This window comes from Larus michahellis, chromosome 2 (assembly GCF_964199755.1).
Source record: "Larus michahellis chromosome 2, bLarMic1.1, whole genome shotgun sequence".
Taxonomy (NCBI): domain Eukaryota; kingdom Metazoa; phylum Chordata; class Aves; order Charadriiformes; family Laridae; genus Larus; species Larus michahellis.
In genome coordinates, this window is record NC_133897.1 from 109,554,839 (window position 1) to 109,575,902 (window position 21,064).

Genomic DNA, 21,064 nt, shown 5'->3' on the forward strand with positions numbered 1-21,064 from the left:
TGGAGAGAGAGAGAGATATCTCATAGTTGAAAGTCTTAAAGAAGGGGGGGAGGAAGCAGAGAGGTGAAGGCAAAGGGAGCATGCCAGTGAAGGCAAAGGCAGCATCCTGTCTGACCTTTCCTTCATGAGCACAGAGACATCTTCTCAGTGATGTATTCCCCTCCCTGTTTTGTAGAGCTCCCTCCACCCTCTGGTGCTCTCTTGCCCAGCTCCGTCCTTCCCTGCTGTGCTCTGGAGCAATTCGTTGTCCCAGTGAGAAGACCAAAGAACAGCAGGGAGACAGTGTTTGGTGCATCATGGGATACAGTGTCATCCACGCTGAAATAAGTGTAAAGAACATGGTGAGTGCTTCTGGATGTGTCATTGTGATATCACCATCTATCAGATGCCGTACTTCCCAGCATCCTATTTATAAAAGTGCTGTTTTCCCCCCAGGTTAGGCTTGTTATACTCTAGTTGCAAGCTCTTTAAAAATGGAGGCTACGGTAGATGCCTAATTCAAGGTGACCTACTAATGTCTAACTACAGTAATTTATTTAGTGAGCTGAAATGCAACATTAGGAAAAGAGTATAATAATTTTTTCCTTATGCTAATGCTTGCGAAATACTAACAATAATCTTACAGTTGAGAACTGCTTTCTTCAGCCTTCTGTATTGCCTTATGCTTCATTTTGTGACTGTCCCTATTTTATTTATTTCAGAAAATTAAAATTGCTAAGAAGTTCCAAGCATTATTTTTAGGTCTGAAACGGTTGCCATCCTAAATTGGGTAGAAAAAAAAATGAAACGTAAGTTCTTCCTCAAAGCCAATTTACTGCATTCTTTTTTTTTTTTTAAAAAAAAAACTTATGCAGATTCAAATCAGGATAGAAGTTAATATTTCCTTGCTGAAAAGTAGCAAGTGATTTTTAGCATAGATTATTTACCACAGTATTCAAGCATGCCCTCTTTTCTGATGATTTTAGAATGCTGATTTGAACAAGAAATAGTGCATTCCTCCTTTAGGGACTGACTGGTGGGTGAAAATAAGCTTTAAAAAAAGTTAACAGCAGAAATATGTGCTCTTGCAAAATGTATTCAAGTATACTTGCATATGCAAGTACATGATAACTTTCTAATTTACTAATATTTCAAAGATAGTGTTAAATTTTGGAGGTGCTGTTACAAATCCTCCTGGAAAATATGGTCCTAAGTATTTAAAGGAAGCACAAATGATTTAAGTAACATTCTTCATTTCTGAACTGAAGCTCTTTAAGGAAAGTCTGTGTTATAGCACACGCTATGAACAGAGAATCACCACTTCAGTTTGATTTGAATAAATGAGTAACTAAAACAGTGTTTCTCAACTGGCAACACTTTTTTATTTAAAGGGACCTCTTATCCCATTTACAAACGTGAAATAAACTGAATGGTCACTACCCTGTGATATATTTGTGTGAAAGGCATTAATTTCCAAAGTTGGAGGATCAGGCCTCCTTCACTGGGTCCAAAGACCTAGTGTTAAAAGATTTTAATCTGTTCTTCCTAGGAACATGAATTTAGCTACTGGAGGACTCCGAATCAGTCTGATTTTACATGTAATGTCAGGGCGATTTGGGTAGGAAGTGAAAAACACTTCTGGGAAAGCTTTTGTATACATTCTTAATGGAGAAAGTAAGTGTTTGCTTATCTGCTTTATTTAATTGATTTGGGATTATAATTGTTCAAGTTTTCATTCCTGACTGCTTTTGTAATGGAAGCAGTGTTTGCAGTGTATTCAGTCTTCCTGGGCTTTGCTGGGTGCATTAGCCTAGCTTTATGAAGGATTTACACTTTATATTTGCTCATCATATTATTTTCGTAAGAAACAAAAAGGTCTCAAAATAAGCCCATCAGGCAAGGCTATGAACAGTTAAAAGGAAAGGCTATTTGTTATATTAAGGATTTGTAAACTAAGTCTAGCAAGGTTGGCAAAGGAAGTCAGAAAAGTATTTATACTCTCAAAGGGTAACTACTATGGTTTAATAGTAGATGGCATGGAGAAAATAACTGATATAAAAGTTTGTGGAATGCTTTTATTCTCCAGCGGAAAACACAGAAGAAGGAAAAATAAAATGAAAGAGAGCAAAAATATGAAAAGAGCTTTAAAGGTAGCAAAATGTGCAGCAGGGAAACATGGCAACAGTTCAATTTAAACCACTGTTTAATACCCCTAAAGGATTTCACTTGTGAGCTTCCAACACAAGCCAAATTTCTTGCAAGGGCTTTCTATTTTGGATAATAAACATATGTCGGACAAGTAAGTGCATCCGGTAATTAGACATAAAAGTAAATTTTACAATGAATAAAGGTATTGGCCTATGTAAAAGTAGTGGCGGTTGAAATAACTGCATAAAAATAAATGGATTAATTCTGAAAATCATTGTGAATGCTGTTATGGAAATATGCTTGGAAATGATGAACTGAGGGGGATGAAATTGGTCTACATGTAGAACAAAATGAAACCTGACCTTTTAAATTATTTAGCTTTATTTCTACCTCTACCTGTCTATTTCTTTTCCTGTCTATCTATACAAACATAGGTATGTATTAAAGATAAAGAAAGGGTTCAGAGTTAATAGAAAATGCCCTTTGGTCATCATAAACTAACCCATAGCACCGGGAAAAGGGGAGTAAATGTTACTTGAGGAAAAATTATTTTATAAATAACTAATGTATAGTGTTGTATCTTCTACTGAAACAGTCATTGTCTGTAGCTGGCTATAGACACTGCACTAGGTGGGCAGTGGGGAACATTTATGAGTTCCATAGTTTTGAAGCTTAGGAAATTCACCCAGAAAAAACCAAGTATAACCCAGAAGGAAAAGACAAGAAGGTTGACACTGATATAATCTTTGGGATTTCACAAAACGTGGGTAACGAGACAATGTTAAGGGCTGTTTTAAAGAATCAGAAAGTGGGAAATAAGTAGAGCATTTAGGGAGTAGAACCAGGTTCTGATGGCAGAATAATTAATTTTTTTTAAAAAGAATGGTCAAAATACAGATTTGGATTGACCACATTTCACGAATTTGTATTGAATTCGTCAAGTTGTTCTCCCCTCAATTTCTCCTCCCTTCTCAAAAAAAGTCAAAAATATTTCAATTTCATTATATGAAAAGAGTTAAAAGAAATTAGAGTGACTTCTTTAATAAAATAAATAAACAAAACTGTGCATCTCAGCAAGTTTCTAGGGACAAATTAACTGCAGGATTCATTGGAGTTACGTCACAGTGAAGGAAATTTTGATTACCTTAAACAAATTATTCTGTCCAGCTGGGTATTAACTATATAGTGGTGCAAAGTAAATAAGCATATAATTAATTACATTTGATGGAAAGCAAATATATTACCATGGTTTAAATTTTTTTATTCAAATTCATTAAGCAAGTATACTGGGAAATGAGAACTGCATTGTGAGTTTTAGTGAGCACTGGAAATAAAAGCTTTAAAACTTCAAAATGTATTTGTAAGTCAATTAATTTAAAAAAAGACCAAAATAACTAGTTTTTATTTTCTTAATTTTGAATTACCATATGATAAAAAATCATTTCAACAAAGGAAGTATTAGATTTATATTTTCTTATGTCTGAACACAGTGTTGTTGCATGGAATAATTTGTATCTAACTGAAGCATGAGCCCTGCAAGTTGCATTTGGTAAGGTATTGATTATTTCCTTTTAAAAATAAATTACAAAAATACGTCATCTATCACTGACTTTCATAGATCATTAACTAAGTTTTAGTTTATCCAAATTTCCCCTGAGGTGAAAGTCGTTTTTAAACCTTGCATTAGTCAATCAAGTTCACCTTAATATGCAGAACGTCCATGTTACAGGTTTCCCTTGGAGCTGTTTGTCAGAAGCTTTAAAGTCACTTGAAAAGCTTTCTACACCATGGTGTGCTTCAGATACCAGTTGCCATTTATTCTTTTTCTATGCCTTTTTTCCTTCTAGTCATTCTCTCCTATTTTTATATATACTTCCTTGGGTTTTTTTTATGTGATTCATGAAGACTATTTTTAAAAAGTATGGTGATTGTTGTGCATCATGAAGATGAGATCCTTTACCCATGTTTTGTGATTATGAAGTTATGAAATGTTGTGAGAAAATGCTATCTTGTCCTTTTCCTGTACCAGTAAATCTCATGTATCACTACCATAATCACATATGTCTCCTCAGAATCCCAGAGCCTCTAGGACCTTTGGAGCCTACAGTGTTACACAGATTTACTCCAATTATAAGGGTAAAATGATACCATTTTTAATTAAATGATAAAAAGATCCAAAGAATGGATCTGGTCCATTTTTTCCTCCCAAAATAAAATTGAATAAATCTTACACTGTATGTTAACCCAAACTTATTTCAAACCTACATAAGCTTTAAAAAAAAAAAAAAATAAAATTATAAACTGTTTCCTTACCTTGATATTTGTTGTAAAGGGTCAGGGTATAGAAACATTAAGGATGTATAGGAACTTGGACTACTCACTGGCTTGAGAACAATTCACATTAGTTACTGTCTACCCATCTCGACTTATTGTTTGGTGTGAAAATTAACTCTCCTATACCCATGGTGCCGTAGAAAACATAAACTACTTTTTTAATAACTTGTAGATCAAATAGCTCAAATCTGGGAAATGGCTTACAATAAAAGCTCCATTTTGTTATGCTGGGCAGCAAATCCTTATTATAGGAGCCATTTTCATTATTCACTGGCATTTTCATAACTTAAAGTTTCCTCCAAGTAGTGTTAACATTTGATGATGGAAATTAAGACCAATAAGCTGTACAGTGTATGTGCTATGTGCTTTGTAAAATGAATTAGCCTTTTGGGAATAGAAGAGCTGCAACTTCAGCGGTAACAGTTACGTTTTTATGGCCCAAGACAGAAATAAAATGTTGAAATGGGAAATTAATGCAAAAGCTTAGTAGGAAAATTATGAAAAGCGTAGAATCTGAGCATGTAAAAAATCATTGTAATGTAGCTGAGTATGTTTATGAATGACCAGTTACGTAGGAGCTAAGAGTTATAAATAAGGTCAGAGTATCCCATTTTCCTAGCATCAGATACTGGCTAAAAATATTTTTATTAAAAATGTCCATTATGTGAGTTCTATTTTCCTCAGGTTCCATTTTCCTCATTGCTTAAGGTAACAATTAAACACAGAACAATTCATGAATCAAAGATCACCCCAATTGCTAGTTTAATGATTAACAGATAATGACAGGTGATATAGTTATGAAGAAATACTAGTTGGATACTGTAAGCTTCAGAGTAATTTCTGATGTTACATTAGATGTGATAATTTTGTTGTCAGTTTACAGAGGTTGTCAAAGCAAGAAAACAAAATTCAACAGCAAGATGAGAGTGGGTTCCTAAATAAAATACCTTAAAGAACATCTAAAATCCATCCTGTAACAATGCTTGAAAATTTACATATCAAAATCTCTGGTGGACAGTGCTGGCTAGTGTCATCTTGCTTATTTTTCAATTTGTTATGCTGCTGTTCATTTGAGTTAAAGACAGTCTATGATGGCTGGCAGAAGTTAGGGATAGGGTAGACAGGAGTGTAATATGCTGCATAACTTGTATTGATAAAGGCTTCCATAAAATCCAACATTGTATTAAAAATTCCAAGACAACTCACTATCCATGGGAATTAAATTCATCCCTTTTGGGGTTTATTTCATCTGGTTAATCTTCTTGTGCTCTAGTGTCTGCATGCATATTTCCATGTGCAGTGTGCGCATATGCCATGTGCAGGACAGAAGCCCCGTTTTTAAGCAGTTTTAAGCTTCCAGTTGTTGAGGTGCAGACCTTTGGTTTGCAGGAGTGCGTTGCAGATGCCATTCATTTGTGCACATTTGGCTTTATATTAGTGCTGGAAAGACTTGAGTGTATGTCAGAAAGGGCAGAAAATTCATTTTTGTGTGAGAGAGACCCCATCCCAGTTCAAGGTGAAGCTATTGTACTCAAAGTTTCGCACAAGCACATTAAAAGAAATAAATAAATAGTCTCTTATCCTACTTAAAATATTTTTAAAGTATTAATGATAGGATTAAAGGATGTTGTGGTTTCCCAAGGTCTTGCATAAAGTTTGTGTCAGAGTGGGAAACAGACAACATATTGGAAAAAGACAAACAACATATTGGTATTTCCTTACACTTTGGCATCACATTGGTATGTGAATAGCAAAGAAACATTTTCAGGGAAGGCAAGGCAAGTGCCTAAAAAATTGAAGGGTTATAAAAAAAGGAGATTTTAGGCTTTCTGTATGGTGCATGTGTAAAGATAAGCACTTTCAAACAGGGTCCACGTCAGGCAGCAGAATGAGCAGGGAGTTGCCTGAAGCCGACATTTGCTCATTGTCCAATGAGAGGTAGACTGGGTGATGGGAAGTGCTGAGATGAAGAGCTGGTTTTAAAACTCAGATCTCAGAACTTCAGTCATTCCTTTGAAATCTTCAGCCTGAGATACTGTCTTGCTAATAGGTATCTATTTAGGCTGTCTGAAAAGCAATGATTTCAGTTTTCAAAAAATTTGAGGTAGGTGCTTTGGTTTTTGTTCAGTGTGTAGTTGCAGTCCCTAATTAGCACTGAGAGTGATTGTGTTCACAGGCTACAGGTGACTAAATTTTGCTTAAATCCCTTCAGACACAGAAACTGGTTTGGGGGGCAGGGGAATTTAGCGTGGAGTTTTACCTTAAAGGAAAGCCGTAACAGCAGTCCTAAGGAAAAAAGCACCAATTGCTAAAGCATTTTCTACCAGTAGGGAGGCTATGGGCAGTTTAGGGAGTTCGTATAAGTGATTTATCTTTAATTTTGTGAGCTGAAAATTCTGTTCATTTGAAAGAATAAAGAAACACGGTGTTAACTTTGCAGTAACTGGGAACTGCTGCAGAAAATTGCCAGTTGAGCAGTGGTCAGCCCAGTAATTCAGAGGGAAGTTGTTCTGGGCTTTCCAACAGCCAGACTGGTGTTAGTTTTGTGGGCAATTATCCATCCAAATCAATTCTTATTTTGTAAGATCACAAAAAAAAGAGAGATTTAAACAGATGTAGTAGAATACCTGACGAGTAGGTGTAAAATAATAAAAAAACCCAGAACATCAAATATGTTCAGCATCATGTGTTTAATAGGAAGTTATTGCTATTGATTTTTTTTTTTTAATTCACAATGCCTTAAAAAGGTTTGTATTTTTATAATGCTTTTTTTGGTCAACGTTTCAGCGAACTGCTTCTGTCTGATCTGTGTAATAGAGTCTCGGTGCTAACACAGATCAAAGTGTATCAGATGTTTCACAGTGCACAACTTAATGAAATGTGACTTACATAATTTTTAGCAATTTAAGCATCCAGCAAAGTGTCATCCAGGGTGCCTGGTGGCAGACATGCAGGTGGAAAACTCAGCACACTTGATTGAGCTCTTTGAAAGGAGGGCTGGGGCCACCCTCCCTCATGGGGCATGAAATGATGGCTCACGCAGCCATGTGTATGCTAAGCCACTTAGGTGGAACCAAAATATCTGATTTTGAGATGTATGGTCATTTTAGATTTTGTGTCTTAACTAAAGGCTAAGTGATAGAAATCTGCTACATTTCATGGGCACAGCTCTGCCTCCATCTCTGTTCACAACAGTGCCCATCATCATAGTCGCTTTGATTATCTCCTGTGGATTTGGGAGGAAAGCTTGAGAGCTTTTTTTTTTTGTTTTGTTTTGTTTTTGTTGTTGTTGTTGTTGTTGTGTTAAACCATGAGGCGAAATCTTCAGTACCAATTTTTTATTTCACTGCAAGTTGTGTTGGCCTTGTACTAATGCTGTCTGCCAGCCTTCCCTCAGAACAGCAGTGGAGGATTTAGGTTATTATTCGAGGGAGAAGAGGAGTTATGCTGCTTCTTGTCTTTATTTTGGTTTTGGTGATTTTATTCTCTGTGCACTTGCTACAGTAGTTCGGGAGCCCTCAAGAAACAATGCTACTCTTACTTCATTTCTTAAATACTGAAGAAGTTATCCGCCTGGTGACCGGATGGGTTTGCATTATCACTTGAGTTGACTGTTAATGGACAGGCTGTTCATTTCTATTGGTTTCACAACCAATCTAATCAGTTCATTACTGAGCTTAACTAAAGTGCTTCTCTTCCACTCTGTCTGCAAGAAAAGTACTTCTGGAGCAAGCAGATGGGCACTTGACTGCATTTGCTATCAATGTGCACCGTGTGCTGCACTTTAGATGGCTGGCTGGCAGTGATCCCAGCCGCTTCCCTTCCTGAGATCCTATACTGCTACAGTTCAGGTTCATGGCTGCTGAGATTTAACGTGTTCATCAAATAATGCAAGACTAAGGAGACACACATATGTATGAAGACACAGAACCTTTTTTAAAAAAAAAGGTTTATTACAGGAGTTTAATTGTATTGACCAAATGAAGACTGAAAGTAAAACATTTATTGTAGCAAAAAATTTAGCAGTAAATTGAATATTTTTGTTAGCATTTCTCGGCTTTCTAGGTTGGCATGTCATACAGAAGACTAATCCCTTATGACAAATAAATGCATTTTGCTATCTAATTGTTTGAAATAACATGACAGCAGACATATTGCTACGATAAACTTGTTTTGAAGTTGAACTAGATATATTTTTAGCACTTCAGTATTATCCTCTCCAAATGGTCCCTCATCCAATAGAATTTCACTATTTTTTTCTTACTCATTTAAAAAAGAAATAAATCTGTATGAATCCCTACACACACACACACCCCTCCACACACCCCCCCACAGGAAAAATCTAAACAACAGAACATTATCCATTATTTTGCATAAAATATATGCAGGTCAAAAGACCAGTAATCACCACCTGTGGATTCAAGTCCAGAATTCTTACACTGTTGTTCCAGTGTTTAGTAAGCTTCCATTCATTAGTAAGGAGTAGCTGTTGGAAAGGTTAGTTGTATTTCAGTATCTGCAAGATACCTTTTAGACAAATAGTATTAAAAGTGCTTTAACAGTAATACAGCTTTTGTTCATCAAGGAAATGCAAAGGCTCAGAGTTTGCATTTTGGTGCATGTAAGCAAAGGGTACAAACAAGAGAAAAAGAGATTACGTTCTCTGTCTCCTGGTTGAGAATGTTTGCCATAGAAAACTGGTTTGTATCTATCACAGGGAAGAGCTTGTACATATATACATTTTGACATAAGAAGCAGCAAGAAGGGAGTTTCTGATAGCATAAGGTGTATCACTGAAGCTGGTAATTCTTTCATTTCCACAGTAACAATTTAGGTAAAAGAGTAAAAGCAAAGCAATAAAAAAATAGGACTCTTAGCAGAACTGTCTTGTCATAACGTTGTGTAAGGTGTACAAGGTCACTATGCCTTGTCTGTTTACAAAAGCTATGCTACTTGACCTATGCCGTTGAACAGGTCAAGGATTTGTACATGATGCCATTTGTACGTGAGGAAATACCATTTTGACAAAAGCAAAATATTTTTAGAAACACATCAATTTGATAACATTTAAGGCAAGGTAAGGATATCCTGCTAACGTCAAAGTGGATCTACTGGAACATTTCAGAATGGAAAGTTTTATTTTTCAGTAGAGAAATTCTTAGAATTGTTTAAGTGTTATGCAGTATAAGATAAAATGTTTTTATAACCTCATGCTTCTGTCAACTTTTGAGTGTTCCTTCCATAAATGTTTTTAATGGAAAATTTTTATTCTTCATTCTATTTCATGGATTTTCTGTCAGAATGAAAACTCTGTTTTTCGACTAGTTATTGAATGTTGTTATAGTTGCAGTGATACAATGTTCCTCATGTGGATATATTTTCATGGGTTTAAAGTACCTTATATTGGTACAATTAATGTTATATTTTAGTATGTGTAAAAAAACACAAAAACAAACAAACCAAAACAAGTGTCTTTTTTGGGAGCATGTTGAGAACATATAAGGAATTTCTGATATTAGTTGTTTATTACTGTGTTTGCAGAATGTCATATGAATCATTGCTGATGAGATTCTTTATTATAATAATCTAGTGAGGCAGTGGTGAATCTACCACTCACAACTTAATTTATTATAAGATTTTTATTATATTTACAAAATGTTGCCATTTTGTTTGGTTTGCTGCAAGTAAGTAGGAAATAGAGCAGCTGCAGGCAAATGCTTTCACTCAAACACAGATGTGCCGTCTTTGTGTAGTCCATCATCCTGGCCTGAAAGTAGAGCTTGATCGTATTAATTCTTTTTCAGAGAAACCCTAATGATTGCTCTTTAGAGCAAATTTATCATGCTTCATCATTCAAGGCCCAATCCAAAGTCCCTGGAATTCAACGGGAGTATTTATGGGTTTCCATGGACTTTGGATCAGGAGGTGAAAAGGAGCTCCCAGTCTCATTATCCAGTGAGAACTAGTGGACCTCATTTCAAAAGGCGAAGCAGATATTGATCTGCTGTGTGAAACTCTATTACAATGTCTTCTAAACACTTGGACTAAGCCCTGGAATTGTTGTACAAGGTTCTGGCTTAATATGCAAGTCACGTTGGCTGACCAAGTGTAAACCTAACAATCCCCTGACATTTTATAGCCTACAAATTCTGGCTCACCTCCTTAACCTTATTTCATGCCTAGCTACTCAATAAATATTGTGGTGTGTTTGTTTGGCAACAAATTCCGCTAGGTGTTAATGCGAAAAGTTCGTATGTGTTAACCCAGAGAAAGCATAATTTCAGAATCAGTCTGAAGTGGTTCCAGTATAAACACATTGCCCCCTTGACTCAGGGCTTCTCCACAGTGTATATGAGAATGTAATTTTGCCGGCCTGAAGGTGAGAAGTGGAAGCTAGGCTGGGCCTGGGGCTCTCTTGGCATAGGAAGGGGAGAAAAATGGCAGAGCTTCCTAGAGAACAAGGGGAAAATTGGAGAACACTGGCTTTGCTGCTCCTGCTGCTCTGGGAAGTATAAATGGGGATAAGGGTACTGACTCAGCAGCTGGTTGTACTGGCTTGAAGGTGGCTGGGAGCAGTTGCCTGGGGACACAACCTGCCCCTCATCCTAGCCTCAGCAGGGTCAACAGCAGCCACGGAACTGTTTTTCCAAGGTTTACAGCAAACACAGATGATGTTTGCACCACAGCTATTGCTGTTTTCTCATCTGTCATCTGAAGCAGCCATCCACTTTGTCTGTGCCTAAAGTTCACTCTGTTCTTCCAATACTCATTCCTTTTTTGTTTTGTTTTGTTTTAAGAAACATATTCAACACTCATTTATATGCTTGCAAAATCAGTTGCAAAGATGTGTGGTTTTCTAAAGGCTTTGAAAATACATTCTGGGGTTTGATTGTGACAATTCAACCTCTCCTATTCTAACTTTATAGTTACACTGTTGGATGTAGGAAAAAGAATTGAAAAAAAAATACAAATCGGTCTGGTTCAGAGATCTTAAAATCCATTGAAGATTTCAGAGGGGTTTAGGTCAGGAAAAGCTGTGAAGATCACTGTGAAGACTGGCAGGAGGCATTCTCAAAACAAACATTTTAAGAAGAATCAGCATAAATTTAATCCACAATAATGAGGGCAGTAACATTTTAAGCACAATTAAGTAGTGGTGTTAAGTGTGAAAGCTTTGCTCAGATCATGTTGAATAATGAAGTACTTAAATTAAATAATGTTTATTTATTCATTCAGTAGTCATTTCCTTATTATACAGGATAACATCTATAAAGTACAGAATGTAAAAAACTACTTAACACAAAAATTCTAAGACAAAATCTTGATTTGCAAGACTGGGGTTTCCTTATACTTTTCTTGTTAGAGTAATTCCTAAAATACTTTGAAATTCATATATCCCTGAAGTCATTGGCTTTTATTTATGTTCACATTAGTGTCCATGAAAAAGTTCCAGCATAATAAAATATTTCCTAGGACTTTCATTTCTGTCAGTGATATATGGTCAATTTCTAGAGCAGTCTTTTGTCTTTTCTATAGAGAGAAAATGCCTGAAGTCATGATGAGAGATCTTCCTTCATAAAAAAAAAGAAAAAAAGAAAAAAAGAAGTACTTGTGTAGCCAGTATATTTTGGCATCTCTGATTGCTTCAATCAGATGTTCAAAATTATTATTGCAAGGAAATGTCAGGCAGGTATAATAAAACAATATTTTTCCCCACTCATTGTATATGAAAGAATTAGAAGAATAAAACCCACGAAGATTGATTTTTGCAGTCTGTGATGCAGTAATTCAATAAAATTGAAATCTGACATTTGTTGACTTAAGATTAGCAGTAGCCAGCCACAGGGAGAAAACAATGTATTATACACTTCTCTTTCTGATTTGTGTTCCTAATCCCTATAAAATGTCAAATGGAAGGTGCCAAAGAGCAGATCTCCTGTGCAAGAATGTAACAGGAGATACCTTTGCCAAGTGACCTCCAAATACTTGCAGAACATCATTTTTGCTGACAGCAGAGCAGTGATGTTGTTTTCACGCTGGTAAATCTGAACACACCAAATGAATTTTGGTGACATTTACTGCTCATGTCCCAGCTTTTCTTCTTTCATTCACGTGCTTAATCCTTTTTTACTGATTCCTTGTTCCAAGCCAACATACAGTGCAGGTGCACTGAAGTGTGCTATTTAGGCAACTTCTTTCAGACTGACTCCCACAAGAATAGCTGCCATACAGCTTGTGGTTCATTGCTTAGTTATAAAATAAAGTACACACTGTACATGGACAGAAGAAAGAAATTAGGTAAATCGAACGCAACTGTCTTATAACATTTCATGCTCCCCCCCTCCCCTTTTTTAAATTGTTTAAGGCAAAGAGCTTAATCACAACTAAATTGCTTCTGAAATATGAACCTACACTGACATCAGCTAAGTGCTATCACTAAATTGATGCAGGTTATACAGTTCTTATGACCTACTGGACGTTAATATGTTTTGAAGGCAGGATAGAGCACCTCACTCAGCACATCTGTTCTTTCCTTAGTCCTACCTTTCTGTTTGTTCAATGTGAAAAAAAATCCTTTTTTATATATTCTTTCAAAAAAAAAAATACGGGTGTGCATTTGAATTCCTCCAGTGTTTGCTTTGTCCTTTTTGCACTTAGTATGTTTTGGATAGACAACATATTTTCAACAGCATTATGTATTTGCATGTTAGCGGGTGTTTGTGAAATAGTTGGTTTGATAAATGGTTTTTCTCATTTCTGCTGTGAGAACTCTTAATTTTTTCCAGAAGAGAAGGGAAGAACTTTATAAAACCAGCATTTTTCTTCAAGTTAGATCCTAGGTTTCTCCTGAGAAATCTATTTCAAGAAAGGCAAACTGTTTCCATAGAAAATCATCTTATCAAAACTGCAGTTATTCATCAGAAAAGGTTTGGATGGAAACACTTCATCTGGTCTCACTTCTTTCTGCACAAATAGCTATCTTAAATGCGCAAGTCTTTGAATGCCTTCCAGTTACATACCCGGGCCTCAAAGATTAGAGATGTACCCTTCCCTAGCAGTTACCTCATTTGCAATTTCCTGATCAACACTCAGCCCTCAAGCACAAGTTAAGTCTTTCATAACATTAATTTCTGATAGCCAACTTAAAATTAGGGAAATTCAACATTCTCTTGAAGCAGTAATGGTATATCATCCTTTATTTGTATATTTTTTAGGTTCTTCAGTATCCTAGTGGGTTACCAAAAAAAAAAGAAAAAAAAGATGGAGTGATGGAAGAACAAACTAATGGTGCTTGCCTTTTTTTATCTTTGCAATAACAACATTACTTTCAGAGTTTTATTTCTAGTATTTTAATACATGGATTTTATTAAACATAAGTTTAATGTATTATTTTGCATTATTTCTAGATATTATAGCTAAAAGAAAATAAGCCATAACTCTAATTCTTTGTTGCAACAGTCCATTGTGCAATTTTATGCACACTTTTTGTTATGCACTCTTCAATAGTCAGATAGTACAATATTAAAAGATATGCATGACTTTTAATGACTTTTTTACTGATGGCTAATGTGTTGTTCATTATTGTCATGGAATAATTTCTAAGTACTGTGTGCTTGTTTTAAGGTTATTACTGGAATAAAAGAATGAGATCAATAGGAAGTAAAATGACAAGGAGGACTTAGTCTTCGTCAAGAAATTGATGTGTGACTGAGGATAATGCTTGTACTTCTAAATGTAGAGATTTTACCTACTTCCCATGTAATTCATAAAAAACCCTGTTGTGTCCAGGATATTAAAATCTTAAGTGCAAAAATATCTATGGCAGGCATTGTAAAGGGGGCAAGAATATTTCAGAGGAAACATGCTGAAATAAAACATCCAGGGAGTTATCTGAAGAAGATCGCCTAGTAATGGTTTGTAAAATTTTTTGTAAGAGATTCATACGTGGATTTGTTGCTGGTTTTCAAATAGCCAGTCTTATAGTTCTGGTTAGCATGAGCCAAACACATCTGTCACTTACTGAATATGCACATTTAATCCCCAAAATCTAGTAGAAGTTGAAAGCACGAGACTGACAATTGAAAGGGATCAGGTGAATAAGTAATCTGTAACTATTACAAATAACATTGCCAAAAAACCTCATTCAACCAATTACTTTCCAAGTCTCTGTGTTCTTTTGAATATATATATTTTTGGTTCTTCTTCTCAGCGTGCATTGGGAAATCTCTCCTAAATCAGGAGTATTAGTTCAGTGTCAGTTTAGCAAACCAGTTCAGCATAAATTAAAATGCTCTCTTTGCACTCTCCTTAATACTGCAATGCTCTTTCAAGCCTGTAGACCTGAAAAGTTAGGAGAATTTGTGAACTAAATGGATTTTCAGAAATAAGAGAAAAATATATTGGAGACTATTGTATAAACTCAAAGAACAAACTTTTGTTTCTTCATTTTTAACATTTCAGTCTGATGGTTAGAAATAAAAAAGAAAATCCCCATGTTTTAAAAACACCTATAAGAAATACCGCAAGAGCGGAGAGTAGAAAGTACTGCTGCTAAAGCCAAATGCAGTAAGTCAGATCCATGGCACATTTATCAGTACTGGAATCTTCCACTAATATCCCAGGAAATTGCAGGTATTGTGCAGTCTCCTAGGCTTTGTCTCATTCAGCCTGGATGGGTATGTTAAGGCATGAATGATTAGACTTTTCTGCTCCTGAGTAGTTTTACTCTTTTTGAGATATCTATTTCTGCCTTTTTCCACAGGTTGCTGTTTACTCACCAAAGGTCAGCTTTCATGTGGTAAGGGTAGTTTCTTGATAAAGGTCCCTGGTGAATTTCATGACATTTCTTGTTAGTGGATGAGTCAGTGAGACCGTACCCACCTCACACAGTGAGATGCAGTTGATTGGGCACATTTTTCATGCACAAAAATCTAGGAAGAAACAGTTACACTGAATATAACTGAGCATCATTTTGAACCTAAATGAACATGCTCTACTGAGTAGTATGGTGTATTAATTTGAGTGTTGTAGTGCTTTAATGTGCTATGTGACTGTCATCTCACGTCAAGGTGGAGCAGAAAAGGTGGATGACCAGGCACACACCTTCTGAGGTTTCTCTGCAGTGTTACATTTATTCCGGTGGTAGGGAGAGTGATTAACCTTTGAGCTGAATTGCTATGGCATGCCTCTGCCTTTAATTTGCACACATTTTGAGAGTCAGTTCTAAAGAATAGTGTTAGGCAGTGATCATTCAGGGTTTGCTACATATGACAAAAAAGTTGTACCACAAGTCAAGGACTTTTGCTAAGTCTGGGCCTCAAGAGATACAAGATTGTCAGGAGAAGTAACTACTGCTATATGAAATTCCATGGCTTGCGCAGCCAGCAAAAATCAAAAATGTGTCTTATGACTGACAGAGAAGAAATATCAAGTCTTGTAGAGGATGGGAAAGGGTAGGCACCATCTGCTGCTCTGTGGAGTAGGATTATAAAATACGTCAGTCATGCCATTGCTGAGAAAAGCAGAGAAAACGCTGCGTGTCACTGCATCTGTTATAACAGGTACCACTTCCAGGGTGGAAAAAAAAATGTCTGATACAGTGCAGAGAAGCTTCTGCTGGTGGTTATGTGAGCCTCGGCACTCCTGCAAGTTCAAGCTCTAGATTTCAGGAATAGTCTCCATCCTGATGGAGGAGGAAGCATACAGAGAAACACAAGGGAGATCTAACATTTACTTTAGTTCTTGTTAGTAGATAAAAGATAAAATATTTCTAGTCTAAGACTTGTTTTCCTATGTGGAGTCATATCTATTACTAAACTAATTAATGGCTTCATGCACAAAGAAATTTAAAGCTCCCTGACTTAATTTTTTTTACATATGTTGAAAAGCAGTTGTTCATTCTGCATCTACTCAGAGGGGCAGATGTTCAAAATCCATGACATTCAGGTTCTCAAGAAACTTGCATTCAACACAAGCATCAGTGTTGTTGGAAACATGCTCTTGGCCAAAGACAGCCCGGCCAAGGTCAGAGGACAGAAAGCCACACTTGCCAATAGGCAACTGTTGGTTGTACAGAGAATAAGGCAGATTAAAGGTGCTGGGGTGTTCAGTACAGAGGTACATGGGATGCTCAGGTGAATCTTCAGGGTGCTCTAGAAAAGGGGCTCTATTTTATTCTTTTTCTTTCTTTGGACCAGTGTTGCCTTACTGTTGAGATAATATTGGAATAACTGAAAGGTGGAGATAATAACAAATGAAGCTGAATCTGGTTTTCTACTGCAGTTTAGAATCCTTTGAGGGATGCAGTTTGGACTAGTGAAGAAGGATATTTTGTGCATATCTCATTATCTTGTGTTCCAATCTCCTACCGCATAGATTTCTTTGAACAGGAGCTGATGATTATATTTTGAGTTTTCAGAAATATCGTTTTACTAATCACGCTGAAGAATGAGGGTTGACTTCTTTGCTCAGGTCTTAGTGAATGACAAAAATTCACAAGAAGCCAAAGGAATGATATTATCTTCATATTTGACAGTGGCAGAGAAGCTGGTTCATGCTGTAGGATTTATAAGTTTTGGGATGCTAAAAGGAGAAAAGGGCAAAAATTTAACTGGTTTTTTTTTTTTTCCTGTTCAGCGTTTTAATTTTTTCTTCTTCCATAAGTATAGCATATCCAACCCAGAGAGAACTTTCCTGAGAAATACCAGTTCCTAACGGTATTTACATAACATTTATCATTTTTTAAAGATTTAATTACATGTGAACCCATGGCAAGAGCACTGCTGATCAGATTTTGACTCTACGTTACCATTTACAGGGATGTAATGTATCTGAGCTCAGAAATGCTTCAGTCCATTTTTCACTAATGTAAGTCACAAACAGACCCACAATGATCTGATTTGTTGAATACTGAGTAACAAAGGTGTGTTTAGAAATGATGTAAGGGCTTCGATTGCCCTTCTCCTGGCCCTGCCTTTGCCTTTTAAGTACTTGGCCTTATTTTATTGCAAAACTAATTATATTGCTCTGTACATTTCTGATTCTGTATGCTCTTTCTAGAAAAGCAGTTTCTATAGAAAATCACATGCAGAATCTTAACAGCTAGATTCATATTAACTGACTTGAGACAAAATTATCATTTCCATATCTATACAGATTTCTGTATTGGTTTTAGAACGACGCATAAGACCTAAAAGATATTTTGAAGTATGAATAAGAAATAAACTCCTGTTCTCACTCCTAAGGAGGCAAAAGGTGAAGACTGCTTCAAAAACAAAACCAAACAAAACAAAACACAAAAAAAAAACCCAAAAATGAAAGCCCTTTTGCATTTTTTAATATTATATATATGCATATACATTATGCATATCTCTATTATATGTATTATATATTACATATGGTCTTTAAAAAAAAAAAAGAAGCTGTAAAAACTGCTAGGAGAATTCAGCAAATTTATAGTTATTCATTCACAAATTGCCAGGAAATTTCTGATTCTGGCATCTGTGGTTTTTGAAAAAGAAAAGAGTCTGCCTTTTAGAAACCCAAAAGCACAGCTGATAAAGAAAAGCTTTCCTTTCACTAGAAAATGAACCATAATTTGTATGGCATTCACTGGAAGGACATAAATATGGAAAGCTAAGTTATCACTTCTTTGACAATCCATATTTTGAAAAGCATAATTTTCTTCAGTGACTTACATCTCAGTATGAAAGAATATGATACTGAAAAAAGAATCTGAATATAGTCTTTCTAACACATGTAGTTGAACTTTATTAGGTTTCAAAGAGTATTTCATTAATGTTATTAATCTGCAGGATCTGAATATCTTCAGATCGTATTGCTTAGATGTATAAATATTTAGAGAAACAATAGACAAATTGTTTATATTAGAAACCAGCTTCTAAGAAATAAGTTTAGAGAGCAGCTGCAAAAAGCAACAGGGGAACAGGAATTCTGCAATAAAAATTCATTTTTAAGAACATCAATTGTGGACAATTTGGTGATTTTCTCCAAATACGTCTCCTATATTTTATATTTTATTAAAGATTTGCCAATTAATAATGGTGATGTTGCTGATCATGTGGATAAACATCATGATCTCTCAGCTGTTTTCTCTAATTCTTTGAAGAAATATTAGGATCTGGTTGAGAGAACACAGTTATTCTAAGTAATTGTCTGCTACAAATTTTGTCTTGACATTTGAAGTTTGAACAGCATTTATTTTAATTTGAGTATGATTGATAAACTTCTGGTATGTATGTAGAGAATATATGGGACTGGTGAATCCTAACCTATATATTAAATCTTCATAAATGTTCATTTTAAAACCTGAAGAGAAAAAAGAAAATACAAATATTATTCATATTTGGATGGACGTTGAGAGTAGTTATACTCTGTTAACAATGGAGAGCTCTGACACAACTGTTGAAACAACTTAATAAAGGCTAAAACTGTAATTTTTTAATCCTATAATCCTTATAGTTTGCGTAACAGTAGTAGTGATTTGGTGTAAAACAGACACTACTACATACATATAATAAAATGTGCGTCCATGGGATTAAAGTTCTACCTACAAATTTGTCCATACTGTTTGGAAGGTCAAACTCTTGTTGGGAAAGAATAGAATGGAAAACTGAGTGACACACTTCTAATTTTAATTTATAAGGACCATAAATATGACTCTAGTGGTCTGACCCTTAAATTAAATTAAATTGCATTTAATCACGAGGCTTTTTTTTTTTTTTCCTACAGCATTTTAGCAGCTCAGTTATCTTAACTTTCTTGCTAAGTCTGGCTATTTCTATCTTCATGACAAAACAAGATTCTAACTGCATTTGATCCTGTTTTGCTTTGAAAATTTAAGGGAAAGTTTGTTATGATTTTTTTTTTTTAAATCACTGTATCTATTTTTTCAATGTTTTAAATGGTTCTCTATTTTATAACCTGCAATCACATTATGTAGGCTTGCTGAGTATCTAAATTACTGTACTTGATGGGACACTCCAGCACTGCCCCTGTGTGGGCAAATTCACTACTGGAGTTTTCTGGGTTCAGCACTGTCCTTGTGATGCGTGCTAATTCTCAAAAGCTTCATTTATAAGGACTTACAGAATTAATTATTTTCGGCATATTGTTTGTTTATTATCTCTTCTGTACTGCTGTGGCAGTACAAAATAAAGAGGGCTGAAAGCACACTTGCAATCTATCCTCTGCTATCTATGATCAGCTGGGACAGGGCTTAGTACTGTTACTTGCACAAGATTAACAATGTATACTGTAATATTACACCACTATAAAAATATATTTATATATATCATCTGACATATATATTATAGAGATTATAGAGTATTTGGAAGGTGTGTGTGTATATATATATATATAAAGAAAATGTGTGTGAACACTTGCACACACACCCACATGCATATATTTACAATATGCAGCCGCTCAAGTGAAGTTTGGGGCTCATTGTTCTCAGCACTGAATATATATCTGGTAAAAAACAATTGCTCCCACAACTTTGTTTCCTATATGAAATGATTAGACATACATCGAAGGAAAGGAAATTGGCACCGCAACAAATTGCTTTGTTCAGGGTCACTCAGTAAGTGGGTGATTAGTGTTCCCTTTCATAGCTAAATGGTTGGTATTTCTGTTACACAGCAAGGCTTGCACCCCAGGGATGGTAAGAAGGAAAATATCCAAAGTTGTGAAGGGCAGTGTTTAAAAACTGAGTTCTTTCTTTAGGATTTTTATGAATGAATATAATCTATTTCCATTATTATTTATGAAGGAGAAGTTTGGAAGTTGAGTAAAGAAGTGTCAGGCCATCAGCTGAAAAACTAAACAGAGAGATCATTTCACTGGAAGCAGGGATTTAAGTTTCAGGTAAGCAGCAAAGGAGAATAATAGCAATTAGTATCAAAGTCATCTTTTAAACAGCCCTCATTTGGAAACTTCATTATTTTATAAGGAACAATTTACCTTCCGAGATGAAGTAAAGAATCTTTTCTGTTTTCTCTGCTTTCACTATCAGTATACTCTCTCCTTTGAATATCCTTGCTAGGTGTTACTAAATTCCCTTTCTTATACTTTGATATTATTTATAATAGACAAGAAAGTCCTTAATGGTGTTGCAATTTATTCTAGAAAATTATTACAAATCATTAAAAAGTTTTTTTTTTTTTAAAAGAGATTTTCTACTCTTTTTCTGGAAATTATATTTCTTGAGTTACTAGGAATACTTATAATGGTGGTATGATGTGGTTTTCTCTATTGATTTTATGTTACACTGTGATATTGTATGGTGCTCTAATCACCTGGTGAATTACAGCCTTTTTTTGGTGAATGGCTGGAGGTTCAAATATGAGGAGGAATCTCCTGCTATTCCAGTGTGGTTCATCTGAGCTCTGTAAGTGTATTAAGATACTTTTTGAGTGCAGAGCTCTTAGTGTAATCAGATTTACTTTATTACTATGCTGCCCCAAAGTTTCTGCTTTAAAGTCTTCTTTTCAAGAATGTTAATAATATATATTAAAAATAATATTTTAGACAAATTTAGACACAGCATGCCAAACCGAATGTTAAAACAACCTCCCCCTCCTCC

General features: G+C 35.4%; 1 protein-coding gene across 1 annotated transcript in view; it reads left to right on the forward strand.

Moving 5' to 3' along the window:
- DSEL (dermatan sulfate epimerase like) overlaps positions 1-20,346 on the forward strand; it is a 44,811-nt gene extending 24,465 nt beyond the window's left edge. The window contains exon 3 of the transcript XR_012585702.1: positions 20,252-20,346. The gene's annotated coding sequence lies outside the window, so the exon portion shown is untranslated. The remainder of the gene's footprint in view (positions 1-20,251) is intronic.
- The last annotated feature ends 718 nt before the right edge of the window (positions 20,347-21,064 follow it).